This window comes from Ranitomeya variabilis, chromosome 2, assembly GCF_051348905.1.
Source record: "Ranitomeya variabilis isolate aRanVar5 chromosome 2, aRanVar5.hap1, whole genome shotgun sequence".
NCBI classification, from domain to species: Eukaryota; Metazoa; Chordata; class Amphibia; order Anura; family Dendrobatidae; genus Ranitomeya; species Ranitomeya variabilis.
The window spans coordinates 319,730,853-319,751,201 of record NC_135233.1 but is presented as its reverse complement, the minus strand read 5'-3'; the positions used below and the strand labels follow the sequence as shown (position 1 = coordinate 319,751,201).

The following is a 20,349-nucleotide window of genomic DNA, read 5'->3' as shown; positions in this document are numbered from 1 at the left end:
CTACTAACCATATTGTTGGTTTTGTCATATGGCAAAGTATTGCCTTTTTAATTGTTTTTAAAAAACTGTATGTGGTTTGCTGTATATATACTGTTGTCTGAATAAAATTGTGTTTAATTATTATTATCATAAGTTTTGTGTGGTGATCCTTCATACTATGGACCTGGTCTGTTTCTCTGTTTCTTGTTAGACCGATGGAAGACATTATGGATAGCAAAGGATGCTGGGAGGTCCAAACGAAAAGACACAGGGTTAAGAATTTCCAAAATCTTATAAGGACCGATGAACCGAGGCTTAAACTTAGGAGAAGAGACCCTCATAGGGACAAAACGGGAGGACAACCACACCAAGTCCCCAACACAAAGACGAGGACCAACACGACGATGGCGATTAGCAAAACGTTGAGTCCTCTCCTGGGACAACTCCAAATTGTCCACCACCTGCCCCCAAATACGATGCAACCTATCCACCATGGTATCCACTCCAGGACAATCCGAAGACTCCACCTGACCAGATGAAAAACGAGGATGGAACCCTGAATTGCAAAAGAAAGGGGAGACCAAAGTGGCAGAACTGGCCCGATTATTAAGGGCAAACTCAGCCAACGGCAAAAAGGAGACCCAGTCATCCTGATCAGCAGACACGAAACACCTCAAATAAGTCTCCAAGGTCTGATTAGTACGTTCCGTCTGGCCATTTGGGGATGAAATGCAGACGAAAAAGACAAATCAATGCCCATCCTGGCACAAAACGCCCGCCAAAATCTGGACACAAACTGGGATCCCCTGTCGGAAACGATATTCTCCGGAATACCATGCAGCCGAACCACATTCTGAAAAAACAGGGGCACCAACTCAGATGAGGAAGGCAGCTTGGGCAAGGGCACCAAATGAACCATCTTAGAAAAGCGGTCACACACCACCCAAATGACGGACATCTTCTGAGAAACAGGGAGATCAGAAATAAAATCCATAGAGATGTGTGTCCAAGGCCTCTTAGGAACAGGCAAGGGCAACAACAACCCACTAGCCCGAGAACAACAAGGCTTGGCCCGAGAACAACAAGGCTTGGCCCGAGCACAAACATCGCAAGACTGCACAAAAGTACGCACGTCCCGAGACAGGGAAGGCCACCAGAAGGACCTAGCCACCAAATCTCAGGTACCAAAAATTCCCGGATGACCTGCCAACGCAGAAGAATGAACCTCCGAGATGACTCTATTGGTCCACTCATCCGGCACAAACAATCTACCAGGCGGACAACGATCAGGCCGATCCGCCTGAAACTCCTGCAAAGCACGTCGCAGGTCTGGGAAGACAGCAGACAATATCACCCCATCCTTAAGTATACCCGTAGGTTTAGAATCACCAGGGGAATCAGGTTCAAAACTCCTAGAAAGGGCATCCGCCTTCACATTCTTAGTACCTGGCAGATACGAAACCACAAAATTAAACCGGGAGAAAAACAACGACCAGCGCGCCTGTCTAGGATTCAGACGTCTGGCCGACTCAAGATAAATCAAATTTTTGTGATCAGTCAAGACCACCACCTGATGTTTAGCACCCTCAAGCCAATGACGCCACTCCTCGAATGCCCACTTCATCGCCAAAAGCTCCCGATTACCGACGTCATAATTTCGCTCGGCGGGCGAAAATTTTCGAGAAAAGAACGCACAAGGTCTCATCACTGAACAATCTGAACTTTTCTGCGACAAAACCGCCCCCGCTCCGATCTCGGAAGCATCAACTTCCACCTGAAAAGGAAGAGAAACATCAGGCTGGCACAACACCGGAGCAGAAGAAAAACGGCGCTTAAGCTCCCGAAAGGCCTCCACAGCAGCAGGAGACCAATCTGCAACATCAGCACCCTTTTTAGTCAAATCAGTCAAAGGCCTGACAACGCTAGAAAAACCAGTTATGAATCGACGATAAAAGTTAGCAAAGCCCAAAAATTTCTGAAGGCCCTTAAGAGAAGTCGGTTGCGTCCAGTCACAAATAGCCCGAACCTTCACAGGATCCATCTCAATAGAAGAGGGGGAAAAAATGTACCCCAAAAAAGAAATCTTCTGAACCCCAAAAACACACTTTGAACCTTTAACAAACAGAGAATTGGTCCACAAAACCTGAAAAACCCTCCTAACTTGTTGAACATGAGATTCCCAGTCATCCGAAAAAATCAAGATATCGTCCAAATACACAATCATAAATTTATCCAGATATTCACAGAAAATATTGTGCATAAAAGACTGAAAGACCGAAGGGGCATTTGACAGACCAAAAGGCATCACCAAATACTCAAAATGGCCCTCGGGCGTATTAAATGCGGTTTTCCACTCATCCCCCTGCTTAATTCGCACCAAATTATACGCACCGCGAAGATCAATCTTAGAGAACCACTTCGCCCCCTCAATGCGAGCAAATAAATCTGTCAGCAATGGCAAAGGATACTGATACTTGACTGTGATCTTATTCAAGAGTCTATAATCAATACAAGGTCTCAAAGAACCATCGCTTTTAGCTAAGAAAAAGAACCCCGCTCCAAGAGGAGACGAAGAAGGACGAATATGTCCCTTTTCCAAGGACTCCCTAATATACTCTCGCATGGCAGCATGTTCAGGTACAGACAGATTGAATAGACGACCCTTAGGAAATTTACTGCCAGGGATCAAATCTATGGCGCAATCGCAATCTCTGTGAGGAGGAAGAGAATTAAGAGTAGATTCCTCAAAAACCTCACGATAATCAGACAAAAACTCAGGAATTTCAGAGGGAATAGATGAAGCAATGGAGACCAAAGATGTGTCCCCATGATTTCCTTGACATCCCCAGCTTAGTACAGACATTGTTTTCCAGTCAAGGACTGGGTTATGAGTTTGCAACCATGGCAATCCCAGCACCAACACATCATGTAGATTATACAGTACAAGGAAGCGAATCACCTCTTGATGGTCTGGAGTCATACGCATAGTCACTTGTGTCCAGTATTGTGGTTTATTACTAGCCAATGGTGTAGAATCAATACCCTTTAAAGGTATAGGAACTTCCAGAGGCTCTAGATCAAACCCACAGCGCCTGGCAAAGGACCAATCCATAAGACTCAAAGCGGCGCCAGAATCCACATACGCATCCGCAACAATAGAAGATAACGAACAAATTAGAGTTACAGACAAAATAAACTTGGACTGCAAAGTGCCAATAGCAGAGGATTTATCAACTTTCTTTGTTCATTTAGAGCATGCTGATATAACATGAGTAGAATTTCCACAATAGAAGCACAAATGATTTTTGCGCCTATAAATCTGTTGTTCGCTTCTGGACAGAAAGCTATCACATTGCATACTCTGTGGTTCCTCTTCAGAAGACACCGCCAACTGGTGCACAGGTTTGCGTTCCCGTAAACGCCGATCAATCTGAATTGCCATTGTCATGGACTCATTCAGACCAGTAGGCGCAGGAAACCCCACCATAACGTCCTTTACAGCATCAGAGAGACCTTCTCTGAAAATTGCCGCGAGAGCGCACTCATTCCACTGAGTAAGCACAGACCATTTTCGAAATTTTTGGCAATATATTTCGGCTTCATCTTGCCCCTGAGAGAGGGCTATTAGGGCTTTCTCAGCCTGAATCTCCAAATTTGGTTCCTCATAAAGCAACCCCAAAGCCAGAAAAAACGCATCCACATTGAGCAACGCAGGATCCCCTGGTGCCAATGAAAATGCCCAATTTTGGGGGTCACCCCGCAGTAAAGAAATAACAATTTTTACCCGCTGGGCAGGATCTCCAGCAGAATGAGATCTCAGTGAAAGAAACAATTTACAATTGTATTTAAAATTTAGAAAACAAGATCGATCTCCAGAAAAAAACTCCGGTATAGGAATTTTAGGTTCAGACCGAGGAGCATGTAACAAAAAATCTTGTATATTCTGAACTTTAGAGGCAAGATTATTCAAATTGGTAGCCAGACTCTGGGGATCCATATTTCAACAGATAAAGTCTGAGCCATTCAGGGGTTAAGAGGAGAGGAAAACAGGAGACTGCAATTAGAGCTGAAGTGCAACTTCAGAGGAAGGAAAAAAAAAAAAAAAAAAAAAAAGGTTTCACACAGTTCCTTTTCTCTCCTGCTTCAGCCTATAGATTAAACATTTGGGCTGGCCATACTGTTATGGTTTCCAATGGCAAGGAAACATCAGAAGCATAGAATAAACGGACAAGCTCTCGGGTGATGGAAACTAGAGCTGACCGCGATGCTAAACCTACACACCACACTAGAAGTAGCCAGGGGGCATTCCTGCGTTGTCTCTAGATGCCGTGCGCCAGCCGGAGAACTAACTACCCCTGGTAGAAGAAAACACAGTCCTGGCTTGCCTCCAGAGAATGTCCCCACAGGAGATAGCAGCCCCCAACATATAATAACGGTGAGAGCAGATGAAAAGACACACGTAGTATGAAAGCAGATTTAGCACAGAGAGGCCCGCTAACTAAGTAGCAGAAAGATACAACAGAGGACTTCGCGGTCAGCTGCAAAACCCTTCAAAACACCATCCTGAAATTACCTTAACTCATGTGACAACTCATGCCACTGGAGTGGCAATTTCAGCCCAACAAGAGCTTCCAGCTGCAGAGATTCACATAAGTGCAAACTGGACAAAACATACAAAAATAGACTTAAGGACTAAAGTGTCCAACTTAGCTGAGCAGAAAACTGGGAGCAGGAACATGCAACAGAATCACTCTGGATACATTGATGGCCAGCATTAGAATGACTGAGGAGCAAGGTTAAATAGGATACTCCCACATCCTGATAGGAACAGGTGAACTGAGAAGGCAAAGCTTGCAGGACACCAGTACCACAAGAGACCACCGGGGGAGCCCACGAACCGAATCACAACAGCCACCATGGACTCAGATCCTGCAGTGCCAGACGTGTCCCACTGCTTAAGCCAGTACATGTCCGGGCCCGTCTGAAGTTTGCTAGAGAGCATTTGGATGATCCAGAGGAGTTTTGGGAGAATGTCCTATGGTCTGATGAAACCAAACTGGAACTGTTTGGTAGAAACACAACTTGTCGTGTTTGGAGGAAAAAGAATACGGAGTTGCATCCATCAAACACCATACCTACTGTAAAGCATGGTGGTGGAAACATCATGCTTTGGGGCTGTTTCTCTGCAAAGGGGCCAGGACGACTGATCCGGGTACATGAAAGAATGAATGGGGCCATGTATCGTGAGATTTTGAGTGCAAACCTCCTTCCATCAGCAAGGGCATTGAAGATGAAACGTGGCTGGGTCTTTCAACATGACAATGATCCAAAGCACACCGCCAGGGCAACGAAGGAGTGGCTTCGTAAGAAGCATTTCAAGGTCCTGGAGTGGCCTAGCCAGTCTCCAGATCTCAACCCTATAGAAAACCTTTGGAGGGAGTTGAAAGTCCGTGTTGCCAAACGAAAAGCCAAAAACATCACTGCTCTAGAGGAGATCTGCATGGAGGAATGGGCCAACATACCAACAACAGTGTGTGGCAACCTTGTGAAGACTTACAGAAAACGTTTGACCTCTGTCATTGCCAACAAAGGATATTTTACAAAGTATTGAGATGAAATTTTGTTTCTGACCAAATACTTATTCTCCACCATAATATGCAAATAAAATTATAAAAAAACAGACAATGTGATTTTCTAGATTTTTTTTTCTCAGTTTGTCTCCCATAGTTGAGGTCTAACTATCATGTAAATTACAGACGCCTCTCATCTTTTTAAGTGGTGGAACTTGCACTATTGCTGAATGACTAAATACTTTTTTGCCCCACTGTATATTATGCAGCCCAGTCAGTGATACCTCACTAGAATAAGGATCTCTGCCCCTATATTGTGCTGCTCTCAGATGGGGCAGCAAAAAATACAATGGCAGATTCCTAGTAAAGGCATAAACAGCAGCAACTGGAGCACGCTCTAGTCACTACTGCCAGAGGCAGATGTCAGCTGTGTAACAGAGCTTGAATCAAAAAATGCTTGCTCAAAAAATATAACAAAAGGCTTGACGTTTTTAATTTTTTGTTTCGTTTTCTTTCATCAACTTTCACACATTAAATATAGAATTTAGTCATGTCTAGTTTAATTAGGTAGAAAATGCTTTAAAAGGACAACCGATCAAAGTGTTAGAGGATTTTCAACTTTTAAAGAACTACATTCTTTTCTCTGGCTATTCTGTCAAGATAATAGTATTTTATCAAGCAGAAGAATGCGAGTTGACAATGAGCATTTTGATGACAAAATGAATTTTGTTATCAAATTTCTGGTGTGAGCCGTTTTACTCCTTTTCTGTTGACAGATTGTGTTACTTTTGACAGGATGTAGGATTTAAAAAAAGATTCAGAGTCTACATTTCTAAAGTGAAGAGACTTAGGAGTTGATTTCTAATTTTAAAGAATAAAGTATAACATCAAACATTAAAAATTAGATGCTTAAATGGATAAAAATTATCTATCTATCTACCTACAAAAAATAAACAATGCACCAAAATACTGAATATGCAAACCTTGCTTATGTGAATATTGAACTGCGTTACTGCTATATAGACTATACTTATAAAAATGAGGTACTCTGTATACAAACTGCACAATATGTGTGTGCTCACCAGCCATGGCAAGGCTTATCTTTTATGGAATCCTATTTTTTTTTCTGACTAATAGATGTAGCCAAGTTTACCTTAAGGCAGATAACACAGCATTAGGATATCATGGCACAAAAAGGTTCAATGTAACATCTAATTCAGCATCAGTCAATAGTTTTTTTACTGTTCTTAATTATGTGAAGTGAGCTAACCTTCTGTGAAAAGTTACTTAGATGGTGAGTTATTTGCCAAGTTAAGTATTTATCTTCTACATGTCTATGTAAGGTGAACTGATCGTGGAAGCCTATCATTTCTTCATTGGGCTTCAAGGACAGTCTTTTCACATCACTCCACTTAGCAGGTCCCAGTGGGTTTCCTGACCTTAATTTTTTAACCACTGCAGAGATATCTGGATTTACAACAGTGACACCTGTGTTGCATCTTTGGAGTAGCTTCTGGATAGTGGAGCAAGTTTGCAAAGGATAATCTACTACTCAGTTAAGAACTAGAGAGGGTAGATCAGGAATCAATGATAAAGCCAGGAGGACAGCCAAGGCTAGAACTAGTAAGGTTGATTCATAATCATAGTCATCAGACAAATTAAGTGTTAAATACACTAAACAAGGTCCTTTAGGTATATGGGAGTAAGTAATACTGAAAAGCCGTGAAACATAACTCAATATTTAATGAACTTATTTCTTTATTCAAAATACAAATAATAATACACAAATAAAAAACAGTTAAAATGAGAGCTGAACTGCAGAGAAGAAAGGTAAGTATAAGAGTTATGAGAGTACAAGTAAATGCTGATCACAATAAACATAATGAGCGTAATTGATCCTGATTCAAGGCCCTTGTGGACAAAAGATGCACTATAAATCACATATAGATATTTCACCTTGCAGTCAAAGCAATATAAGCATATTGAGTTACAAAAAAGTGCAGTGCAGGAAGAAGACAATTCATCCGTGTCCTATATTTAAACACTTTTTATACCCCAGAAAGAAAGTAATATTATATAACAGGTCCAACTCTCAATGAAGGGTTCCACAAATAAATGTAATCTAATATATAATTGCCTAGAATACTACTTCCTGCAATTTGTGCCAACTTCCGTGGCTTTGTCCGGAGCTAATGTCCGGAGATAATGTCCGGAGCTAATGTCCGGAGATAATGTCCGGAGCTAATGTCCGGAGCTAATGTCCGGAGATAAGTGACGTCACCAGTGTCCTACACCCAGGCAGAGCACAGGGGCCCCAGGCAGCATATGGGGCCCCAGGCAGAGCACAGTGGCCCCAGGCAGAGCATATGGGGCCCCAGGCAGAGCACAGTGGTCCCAGGCAGAGCACAGGGGCCCCAGGCAGCCTATGGGGCCCCAGGCAGAGCACAGTGGCCCCAGGCAGAGCACACGGGCCCCAGGCAGCATATGGGGCCCCAGGCAGAGCACAGGGGCCCCAGGCAGCATATGGGGCCCCAGGCAGAGCACAGTGGCCCCAGGCAGAGCACAGGGGCCCCAGGCAGAACATGGGGCCCCAGGCAGAGCACAGGGCCCCAGGCAGAGCACAGGGGCCCCAGGCAGAGCACAGGGGCCCCAGGCAGCATATGGGGCCCCAGGCAGAGCACAGGGGCCCCAGGCAGAGCACAGGGGCCCCAGGCAGCATATGGGGCCCCAGGCAGAGCACAGGGGCCCCAGGCAGAGCACAGTGGCCCCAGGCAGAGCACAGGGGCCCCAGGCAGAACATGGGGCCCCAGGCAGAGCACAGGGGCCCCAGGCAGAGCACAGGGGCCCCAGGCAGCATATGGGGCCCCAGGCAGAGCACAGGGGCCCCAGGCAGAGCACAGGGGCCCCAGGCAGCATATGGGGCCCCAGGCAGAGCACAGGGGCCCCAGGCAGCATATGGGGCCCCAGGCAGAGCACAGTGGCCCCAGGCAGAACATGGGGCCCCAGGCAGAGTACAGGGGCCCCAGGCAGAGCACAGGGGCCCCAGGCAGAACATGGGGCCCCAGGCAGAGTACAGGGGCCCCAGGCAGCATATGGGGCCCCAGGCAGAGCACAGGGGACCCAGGCAGCATATGGGGCCCCAGGCAGAGCACAGTGGCCCCAGGCAGAGCACAGGGGCCCCAGGCAGCATATGGGGCCCCAGGCAGAGCACAGTGGTCCCAGGCAGAGCACAGGGGCCCCAGGCAGCTTATGGGGCCCCAGGCAGAGCACAGTGGCCCCAGGCAGAACATGGGGCCCCAGGCAGAGCACAGTGGCCCCAGGCAGAGCACAGGGGCCCCAGGCAGAGCACAGGGGCCCCAGGCAGCATATGGGGCCCCAGGCAGAGCACAGGGGCCCCAGGCAGCATATGGGGCCCCAGGCAGAGCACAGTGGCCCCAGGTAGAGCACAGGGGCCCCAGGCAGAGCACAGGGGCCCCAGGCAGCATATGGGGCCCCAGGCAGAGCACAGTGGTCCCAGGCAGAGCACAGGGGCCCCAGGCAGCCTATGGGGCCCCAGGCAGAGCACAGTGGCCCCAGGCAGAACATGGGGCCCCAGGCAGAGCACAGGGGCCCCAGGCAGCATATGGGGCCCCAGGCAGAGCACAGTGGTCCCAGGTAGAGCACAGGGGCCCCAGGCAGCCTATGGGGCCCCAGGCAGAGCACAGGGGCCCCAGGCAGCATATGGGGCCCCAGGCAGAGCACAGGGGCCCCAGGCAGCATATGGGGCCCCAGGCAGAGCACAGTGGCCCCAGGCAGAGCACAGGGGCCCCAGGCAGAACATGGGGCCCCAGGCTGAGCACAGGGGCCCCAGGCAGCATATGGGGCCCCAGGCAGAGCACAGGGGCCCCAGGCAGCATATGGGGCCCCAGGCAGAGCACAGCGATATTTTGGACCACTGTGCGGTGTTTCAGACCCCCTGTGTGATGTCTGGGGCCCTGTTCTTAAGTATATTAAAGATTAAAGTAACGTATATTAAAGTATATTATAGATCAAATTTGACACGTTTATGAGCACCATTGAGTGATATACTCAAGAATGACATAATTTTTCAACATTTTATGGTTTCAAACTGTAAACACTCAGAGTTTTTTTTACTTCAACCAGAAAACCTTAACGGTTCATAAAAAACTTGACTGTTCAGGATATGATAAAAGTCATAGTATTCTGAATCTTTAACTTATAAAGATACCTTTACATGGGGTGATTATTGGTTCCAGAGAGGCTTTCGGCCGATAATCGTACACATGGCTGGTGATAGGACAATACAATATAAACGTTCAAAGGTAAACACTGATAACATTAAAATCTAATATATAATTGCCTAGAATACTACTTCCGGCAATTTGTGCCAACTTCCGTGGCTTTGTCCGGAGATAATGTCCGGAGATAAGTGACGTCACCAGCGTCCTACACCCGCTCAGGGTGGACAAAGATATATGCCTTCGTGGTGCGCGGCACTTTTCTGATTGGTTGCCGCCTGCCGCGAGCGACCAATCAGAAATGTGCCGTACTGTCAAGAATTGTCAAGAGCTGGTGAGTGCAGCCATTTTTTGTTCTTTCTTACTATTATTTATTAATTGTATTATTCTTACATTTGAATAAATAAAGTATATATGGATTCTAGACTCCCGATTCTTTAGAATCGGGCTGCCATCTAGTATAACATAAAGTATATTTATACTAAAGTGCCAGTGCTTAATTCTAATTCAAAGGAGTGCAATAAATTATATATTAAAACACAGGCCACAGGTAAGTATAGTGATGAAAATAAATATTGCAAAGTGCAAGTACTTATTTCTATATGACTGGGGTGCTATACAGACCACAGGAATTAATATGATATTAAATATAAAGAACAGCTAAACAGGCCACAAAAATAGATATATGTTAGGTATAAAGCAACTTTCAAGTATGCATAAGTGCGCAAATGTGCAAAATTGACCAAATGCTCATGAGTCCTAATGAATGTAGAAATGTAAATAGTATAAGGTACAAGTGCTTAATCTAACAGGGCAGCATTTGAACACATGACAATTGAATCTAAAAGGAAATAATTACTATCAGATTGGAGAGGAAGAAGCTAGGTGCACAACAATGGGAAGAGTGTGGAGGTGCCCAAACACTAGGAAAGGGCAGAGTGGAGACCCCCAGGCAGATCTGAAAACACCTTGTCTGCCTTTACATCCCTGAATAGGTTCTGCACCTATTGCAGAGCAGGAACCTATTCCCTGGCTGCCCCTAGCGATCGTCCCTGGATAGTGAGGGGACGGGGTACGCACTAGTCAGCCCCCACTACAACTAAAGACAAAGCAGGAAGATGAATGAGAAAATATGCTTAGCTTGAGACAACACCTTGCTGAAGTGACTAAAGGTATTTAAACCTCCAGCATGGGTGTGTTAATCAGCAGCAGACAGTGGAGATCACCACAAGGTCCTAGAGGGAGAAGGATATCACTGCACAGCAGAGATGCAAGATCCAGAATGTGCCTGCCAAGCCAGGCACAGTGACCTTCTACAGCCGGATCCAGAAGGATTGTGTGTCACACCTAACACACCAATGACATAAATGCATTTCAGTGGACAAAAAATAGACATCTCATATTTACCAATTATAAACCCCTTTACGTGCATTTCGCAGCATTCTGAGTAACTTGCATAATTGTTTTACTTCTGTGTTGTTATTATTTGTATTTTCAATAAAATAATTATTTGTTTAAATTGTTAAGTCTATTCAGGCTCAGCAATGGATATCTAATAAGCTAGGGTTACACAGGATAAAAAAACATTGTCTACAAATATTAATAACAGGAAACTTCAAACAATATTCTGTGAATTTAAGTAAGGTGTGGTATTCCTCCCCTACTACACTCAGAAGCCCTGCAAATTTCATTAATATTCCCTGCATGCCTTCTATCTCTTTTAACTGTGCTCTCTAGAATTCACGTTCAGCTTGTACCAAACTCTCCTACATCCATGACTTCTTCCTTTCTGATTCTCTTAGCTTTCTGGTTCTTACTGAAACTTGGATCCAGCAGTCAGACACCACTCTCCTGCTTCTTTTTCATGTTTTTCTACATTTCTCTCAAACTCTGAGAACAGACAAAAGACCAGGTGGAGTTGTTTGTTTGCTCCTATCAATCAACTGTACTTTTCAGGTTATTTCCCAAGTACCCTCACTTATTTTCCCTTCATTTTAGGTCCATGCTGTGAGACTTTACAGCCCTTTCTCTCTTCGAGTGGTGATTGTGCATCGTCCTCTGAACCCCCCACACAAGTTACTGGATCAATTTGCCACCTCGCCTCCACATTTTCTATCCTGTGACATCCCCACCTTCATCATGAGAGACTTTAACATCCCCATTGGTGATCCCTTCTCCCCATCTGCTACTCACCTTTTATCTCTAATCTCCTCCTTTGGACTTTCAGAGCTTACTAACTTTCCTGCGCATGAAAATGGACGTACACTGGACCTGGTGTTCTCCTCGCTCTGCGCTGTGCATGATTTTTCTAACTTCCCTCTCTGGCCACAACCTTCTTTCATTCTGTGTCAAGAACTGTCAACCCACTCAGGAAACCTCCATTTTCCACAATTATAGATATATGCATTCCATTAACACCCAGAAACTTATTAAGAAGTATCCTTCCTCACATGTCCTAACTCTGCACTGAAACATTATAATGAAACACTGCAAAGTACTGTGGATGAAGCTGCATCTTCTACATTTAGAAAAGCTCAGCACAGACTCTGACAACCTTCGCACATGATGCAAACACATTTCCTACAGCGGTGCTCCAGGTGCACTGAACATCTGTGGAGAAAATCCAATCTGGCCAAAGATTTAATTCACTATAAATTTATGCTTAAAACATGCAACTATGCCCTTCACCTCTCCAAACAAACCTATTTCAACACCCTCATTACCTCATTATCCAAAAATTCTTAACGTCTCTTTCACACTTTTTATTCCCTCTTCATCCAAGGGTACAGGCCCCATCCATCGACCTCTACACTGACAATCTGTCAAATTATTTCAAAGAAAAAAAATTACCATATCAGACAGAAAATTTTCTCCCAATCCCTTCATACCATGCGTTGTCCTCTCTCCCTGACTGCATCTAGCTCACTCTCTGACTTTGAACTAGTCATGGAAGAAGAAGTGATCAGACTTCTTGCATCTTCTCGTCCTACTGCTTGCACCAGTGACCTTATTCACATCTCCTCCAGTTTATTTCCCCAACTGTCACCACTCACCTAACAAAAATAATCCCCAATCCCCACAGTTTTAAGCGTGCCCTAAAAACGCATTTGTTCAGACTGGCCTACCGCCTCAACGCATTAACCTAACAATCCCTGTGTGGCCTATTAAAAAAAAAAAAAAAACATAATCAGGTTCCTCGCATCATGTTCTCATACACTTTATGCAGTTAATAGCACTCTGTGTCTGTACTGCTACATACTTAGGCTGTTAACTGGTTCATGCAGCTTTACATGAACACCTGAGCCTTACACTATGGCTGGTCCAAATAACTAAAGCAATTGTTACCATCCACCTCTCGTGTCTCCCCTTTTCCTCATAGTTTGTAAGCTTGCGAGCAGGGCCCTCATTCCTACTGGTATCTGTTTTGAACTGTGATTTCTGTTATGCTGTAATGTCTATTGTCTGTACAAGTCCCCTCTATAAGTTGTAAAGCGCTGCGGAATATGTTGGTGCTATATAAATAAAAAAATATTATATTATTATTATTATTCAACCTTTCTCTCTTATCTGGTATATTTCCCTTCTCATTTAAATGCCAGCACACATTTTTTACTTAAAAAAAAATCCCTTGACCAAAACTGTGATATGAGCTATAGATCTATCTCTATTCTTCCCTTCATCTCTAAACTCCTAGAACGCTCGGTCCATTCTAGTCTAATCCACTATCTCTCAGATAACTCTCTTCTTGACTCTCTACAATCCGGTTTCCTCTCTTTACACTTTATTGAAACTGCCCTAACTAAAGTCTCTATTTATCTATTAATAGCTAAATCTAATGGTCATTACTCCCTGCAGATTCTCCTGGGTCTCTCTGCAGCATTTGACACTGTGGATCATCAGCTTCTTCTCACTATGCTCTGCTCTATCAGCCTCAAGGACACTGTTCTCTCCGGGTTCTCACCCTACCTCTCTGACCGTTCTTTCACTGTATCTTTTGATGGCTCCTTTTCCTCTCATTTTCCCCTTACCATCAGGGTTCCTCAAGGATCAGTCCTAGGTCCCCTCCTCTTTTCCTTGTCAACTGCCCCTATTAGACAAACATTCAGTAGATTTGGACTTCAGTATCATTTCTATGCTGACAACACCCAATTATACAATTTGTCTCCTGACATCACCCCTGTATTACTACGAAACACCAGTGATTGTCTTACCCTTGTCTCTAACATCATGTTCTCCCTCTATCTGAAACTGAACCTTTCAAAAACTTAACTCCTTGTGTTTCCTCCCTCTACTGACCTACCTATGCCTAATGGTGTCATTTCCGTGTGTGGTTCTATCATTACTCCCCAGCAACATTTCCACTGTCTTGGGGTCGTATTTGATTCAGACCATTCATTCACTCCATACATCAGACCTCTCTCTCACTCATGTCATCTACACCTCAAAAACATTTCTAAAATTCCTCCTTTTCTTACTTTCGCCTCTGCAAAAACTCTTACTGTTGCTTATATTCATTCTTGTTTGGACTATTATAACTCTCTACTAATCAGGGTCTCTCTTACTAATCTTTCCCCTCTCCAATCCATCCTGAATACAGCAGCCAGGATCATATTTCTCTCCAGCTTTACACCGATACCTCTACCCTGTGCCAGCTGTTGCACTGGTTGCCCATTGGTTACAGAGTTCGATATAAACTCATCACTTTCACCCACAAAGTGCTCCATGCATCAGCACCACTGTACATCTTCTCCCTCTTCTCAGTCTACCACCCTACCTGTGTCCTCCATTCTGCTAAAGACCTATGATTATCATCCTCAATAATCCAAACCACCCACTCCCGTTTTCAAGACTTCTCACATGCTGCGCCAGTTGTTTGGAATGCATTAATCAGGACACTTTGATAAATCCCCAATACCAACAGTTTTAAGTGTGCCCTAAAATTAAATCTCTTCAGACTAGCCTTTCACCTCAGCAAACTTATCTAGCTATCCCAGTTTTGCCCATATAAAATTTTCTTCAAAATCAGGACCCTCGTATCATCTGTTCTTACATACCTCATTCAATTAATAGCCCTCTGTGTCTCTACCTTTACACATACTGGCTGGTTATTGGTTCATGCAGTATTACGTGAACACCTTATTTATTATATTGATGGCTAGACCATGCAATACAAGCAATTGTTACCATCCCCTTTGTGACTCCCTTATTTCCTCTTAGATTGTAACCTTGCGAGCAGTGCCCTCACTTCTCTTGGTATTTGTTGATTTATGTGATTATTATTGTTCTGTAATGTATATTATTGTCTGTAGAAGTCCACTCTACAATGTACAGTGCTGTGGAATATGTTGGTACTATAGAAATAAAATTATTAGTATCTATGAAAAAATGTTCCAAAAATTATAAATACCAAAGTCATAATCTGCTAATAAAGGTGCGAGCTCAGCTAATGAGAAATTAATTGGTCTGTTTGGTATCGTAAATCACTATTTGGTATCAAAATATAACATTTTTGGACCAAAAATGTTTGGACTTAAATATTGAAAACACAGCCTTAAGCAATGTCAGAAATATTTGTTCAGTATGGATCTGAATTGGAGGAAGCTAACTGATCACCTTATTAAAGTGTTTACGCTGCATCATATATGACACAGGTCTATACATTGTGTACCCCTATCATAGAACTCAAAGGTAAGTGTGGACATGTCTACAAAAGCTACTCATGGCTACTTTTAATGTGCAGACATATGGTGAATAAGGAAAATCACAGTCTCCAGTATGATGTAATAATCAACCATTGACCTAGGTTCATGGGTAATATCCTGTGTGTTCTACCCATTAGTACTTTACCAAAATGGGGTCTGTTGACGGGACCATAGACTACATCTTGGTGTTCACTTTCAGTAGGCATACAGGCTGGAAAATGATGCACAGCAGAGAGCAAGTTCGCTCTGTTGGCATCATTATAGTCTATGATCCCATCGGCACACACGTTTCAATCCCATTTTGTGGGGTGTTTAGATGTAAGCCTCGATGGGGCCACTGCAAGGGTGCCTGAATGCAATGTGAAAGCACTTTTAGGATGTGACTTCTTCTAAATTGGTTAACCTTTGACCGTTAAGTTTACTCATCTTTAATTTCTGTACTAAAATTTTTATATACACACATAAGCATGTTAACTTGTGAAAATGACTGAGCTGGTTGATTGATACTTTTGAGCTAAAGCTGAACCCTTAACAGCTGCACTGTAATGTATCCGGAGGACTGAAGGTTGACAAACTCTGTCAATCCCATTCAGTATCAAATTTCACTAATGACATGTAAAATTGTATTCAATTTCATTACATTAAATTAAAGAGCTACAGTTTCCTTTTTAGCACTATATTCAAACCACAGTGAATATGAAAGTGCATAGAAATGTTAATGCATGTCAAAATATGGTGTAAACTTTGGAACCATACCAGGATTTTTTTGAACATGTTTACTAAGAATTATGAATAAGGAAAACACATCAAAATTCAAGTTGAATGAAAATTCTAATATCAAGGCAACCTGCAATTCTTGCCGCTACACCAATATAATGTAGTCATAAATCCCACAAAATATGTAAATAGAAGTATTTTCCAATTTCATGCCAGCTTTACTCTCAGCAGACACCAAGTTGTCATTTGTTGTATTGTTGTTCGGGGCAAAAATGAATGTTTTGTATGAAGAGCCTAAAATGTTGTGAAATTTAAAAAAAAACAAAATAATCTATCCAGCTCTTATTTTCTTAGCACTCCTTGCCCATCTTGGCTGCAGCAGTCAAATGTTGAAAGTTTAACAAATATTAGCAAGGAAGGACCTTTGGAGAAACAGAACTAGATCGATATTGAATAGTCGAAGTGAGTAGTATGTTTTTTTGTTATATAACATGCAATTTAGTTGATTTTTTACACCCCTTTTAAACTTATAAGCAACTACTTGTTGTATAACTGGCTTGAGTGGGTTTTAACCATTTCATGACTAAGCCATTTTTTTCAAATCTGAAATCTGTCACTTCATATAACAATAACTCTGGAATGTTTCAATAAATCCTAGTGATTTTGAGATTGTTTTTTTCTGTGACACATTGTTCTTTATGATAATGGTACATTTAGGTCAATATATTTTGAGTTTATTTATAAAAATATAAGACATTTGATAAAAATTTCCAAAAAATATGGAATTTTCAAACTTTCAACGATTATCCCTTTAACACAAAAAGTTAAACCATATAAACTGCGATAGTTAATAAATAACATTTCCCATATGTCTACCTTATATAAACATCGTCAAGGGTTCTTTTACTTTCTTAAGATGTTAGAAGGTTTAGAAATGTATCAGCAATTTTTTATTTTTTCAAAGAAATTTACAAAACTTATTTCTTAGGGGTCTCTTCAGTTTTGAAGTGAGTTTGGACAACGTATATATTAGGAAAAACCCCAAATCGATACCATTTCAAAAACATCCAACATAATCAAAACTGCTGTCAGATAGTTTATTAACTCTTCAGGTACTTTTCAGGAATTAATTCAAAGTGCCATAACAGGAATGAAAAATGTAATTTTTACTGCTGTGACAGTCACTGATGAAGTGATGGAGGGGATATACATTTCACTGCTCATGATGGCATCAGTGATGAAAACCAGCACACTGCGTGCTTGGGTGGTTTATATAAAGTTATATGATGGGCTGTTTTAGTGGACCTCCATAGAGCGGATGGGAGGAGGTCCACGTATCTTCCCTGCAGTGTCCTTACAGGATCTGTGTGATGTCAGGATCATGTGATCAGTCACATGATGGCAGGATCACAAGATATGGACTTAAATGCCTGGCTGCCAAAAACATAAGTGTTCAGGACGTGCCTGGAGATAGAGGACTCCAGAAAAGTGTGTGCTGATCTGAACCATGGACATTGCTACCTGTTAGCGGGTTGATCCCCGCTAGGAAAAATGACTGTTTCTTTTTGTTTCTTTGCTTTACTGTTTTGCCCAGAGGGCAAAGATTGGTTTATGCTATCTTCAGTAAACCAAGCATTTTCTTAAAGAGACAGTGTTCCGGTATTACCTCTGTGTCCAGCCGAATGAGCCGCTCTACCACACGTCCAAAATGTTTCTAACTTCTGAACAGGCAACTATAGTTGGCAGACACTAAGGTCACTATTTTGCCTTGAATTGCCATAGCAACCAACAGAACCATACAACCATGGTCTCAGGATGTTGATGGGGTTAAAGAGGGAGCACCCACACTTTGTTAACTATCTAGATGCTGCAGTCACTATTGTCAGCAGCATCTAAGTGATTAAATGGCTTTGGTCATTGCCAACACTAATCATGGCTGATGCAGCAGGGTGTCAGCTATAGTGCACAGCTGACAGCTGCTGCATTTTCACTTGTTGGGTGATGCTGTTCTCCAAAATCTCAGGTCAGTAATAAGAAGTATTGGTGGTCACTAAGTGATTTTATCCACCCATTTTTTTCTAATGCACAGTTCAGTCTGGTGCAAAAAAATCTATACTTACCAACTGATCCCTTCTGTGTGCTACTCTGGGTTCCATGTAAGACATGTGACAACTGCAGCAAATCAATAGCCACAAAATTGGTCCCCACTATAACCAATGACTGGATGCAATTGTCACATGCCTGTCCCTGCCAGAAGAGAAAGCACAGAAAGACTGAAGGGGACCCTGTCAGCACTATGGAGGAGCAGTAGAAGTTTCTTTCCCCTAGTACAACAGGCTGGGCTTTGTATTAAGCAAAAAGGACTGGACAACCCCTTTAATGATGACAAGTATCTTACTTTACTTTGATGCATTCCTGTGATGAATGCTAGTAACTTCAATGAAGTGATGGATTACTTAATCTTATATAAAGCTGTAGCTGAGGATCTTGTACTGGTAGTAATTGTTTGAATATTTTCTATTCAACTTAGTGGTTCATGGAAACACTGCTCAGTTATATTATGTTACTGTGTGATGCCTTGGCTTCATGCCGTCGTCATGTTTGTCATGCTTCTCATAAGGCTCAAATCAGTAGTGCTGTATTGCCATGGTCTAAGGTTTTCAATCTGCAGCCTAGAAAAATATAGCTAACCACATCCTTAACCCCTTCATAACCTTGGGATTTTCCATTTTTCCGTGTTCGTTTTTCGCTCCCCTCCTTCCCAGAGCTATAACTTTTTTATTTTTCCGTTAATATGACCATATGAGGGCTTAGTTTTTGCGGGACGAGTTGTACTTTTGAACATCATCATTGGTTTTACCATGTCATGTACAAGAAATCAGGAAAAAAATTCCAAGTGCGGTGAAATTGCAAAAAAAGTGCAATCCCACACTTTTGTTTTTGTTTTTTGCTTGGCTTTTTTGCTAGGTTCACTAAATGCTAAAACTGACCTCCCATTATGATTCTCCAGGTCAGTACGAGTTCATATGGTGTAGTATAACGTGGCACAGCTGTAGTGGTGCACAAAGAAGGTTCCCAAACCAGAAGCTATATGATATAAACTTTGGCACTCAACTTGCAATGATATGAAATTTTAATGGCAGCCACGTTTCGGTCAGAGACATTGACCTTCTTCAGTGTACTGCGGTGATATTAAATGAAGAGCAAACAATCAATATGTACAACAGTATGGACAACAAAGAACAGAAAATCGAAAAACATGAGGAGACTAGTATATACTGTGCATATACAGTGATGGATGGGAAAGGGAATGGGGGTAGTAGAAAAAGAAAAAAATAAAGAATAAGGAAGCAGTCATACCTTGGTCCCTTAGAAACACTATTTGTGTGTGGCTTAAGGTCAGAATTAGGTCCTATATATGGATCCTAAGATAAAAAGTATGTCATGTTTAGCCAGGCGCGGTCTGTGAGGGCCATGACCAGATAATAGATAAAAAAACTAACCCATGTATCAGTGTGGATGAGGACACGATGGCGGGAGGCGGTATATTGAACCGTACTACTCCTCGTCTGGGTAATGGAGTATATCTTATGAAGTAAATAAATAACATGTAAAAATATTTAGAAAAGAAACAATGAGAATTTATATATCTGGACTAGATAGTCCGAAAATCAATGGTGGTACTGACCCAAATATGCAGGCTAGTAAATATGGTTGAGAAAATATTATATGTATCCTCTCCAGGAGTGAGATCTGTAAAAGAACAGACAATGCGCATGGGAAAAGTGACAAAGTATATATAGTGAACCGTGGAAATGATAAAAGTACATACCCTGTGTGTTTGTGAACAGCGGTATTCACATAGGGATATGGATCCAAAAGTGGACCAAAGCTTAAGATCCCTGTCTATGAATAAGAAAGAAGTATCCGGGTTAAAGAAACAAAAAGCAACAACGCCTCCAAAAAAGGAGCGCTGACACTTGTAACAGGTCTTACCGGGGGAGGCAGAGGTGTGGATCCAGAACGCGGTGTCCACCGCTGGTTCTAAGGTGTGCTGCCATAGTATAGAGCGCCAATATGTAGCTGGAAGGCGGGACCGCTGGATAGCGCGAAACCGGAAGTGCGTCACCGGAAGTGACGCGC

The 20,349-nt window shown here is 42.9% G+C and overlaps 1 long non-coding RNA gene across 1 annotated transcript; it reads right to left on the bottom strand.

Annotated features, from left to right (window-relative positions):
• Positions 1–19,331: 19,331 nt before the first annotated feature.
• On the bottom strand, positions 19,332–20,088 carry LOC143809378 (uncharacterized). The gene is made up of 4 exons (XR_013222251.1): positions 20,039–20,088; positions 19,895–19,959; positions 19,710–19,793; positions 19,332–19,631 (listed from the first exon to the last, which is right to left on the bottom strand). It is a non-coding gene; the product is annotated as an uncharacterized LOC143809378 (long non-coding RNA).
• Between the last annotated feature and the right edge of the window lie 261 nt (positions 20,089–20,349).